Genomic DNA, 380 nt, shown 5'->3' on the forward strand with positions numbered 1-380 from the left:
AACTAACTAGAAGACCTTCTGGATGACTTAATTGAAGGTCTTCTGGAAGACTAAACACTGGACGACTAACTTGAAGGTCTTCTGGAAGAAAAAACTCTGGACGACTAACTTTAAGATCTTTTGGACGACTTATTTGAAGGTCTTCTGGAAGACTAAACACTGGACGACTAACTTGAAGGTCTTCTGGAAGAAAAAACTCTGGACGACTAACTTTAAGATCTTTTGGACGACTTATTTGAAGGTCTTCTGGAAGACTAAACACTGGACGACTAACTTGAAGGTTTTCTAGAAGAAAAAACTCTGGATGACTAACTGGATGACCTTCTGGACGACTTACTTGAAGGTCGTCCACGTCATTTCTTACATTGTGGTTTCGTATG

The sequence above is a fragment of the Brassica oleracea genome, chromosome C8, assembly GCF_000695525.1.
Source record: "Brassica oleracea var. oleracea cultivar TO1000 chromosome C8, BOL, whole genome shotgun sequence".
Lineage (NCBI taxonomy): Eukaryota > Viridiplantae > Streptophyta > Magnoliopsida > Brassicales > Brassicaceae > Brassica > Brassica oleracea.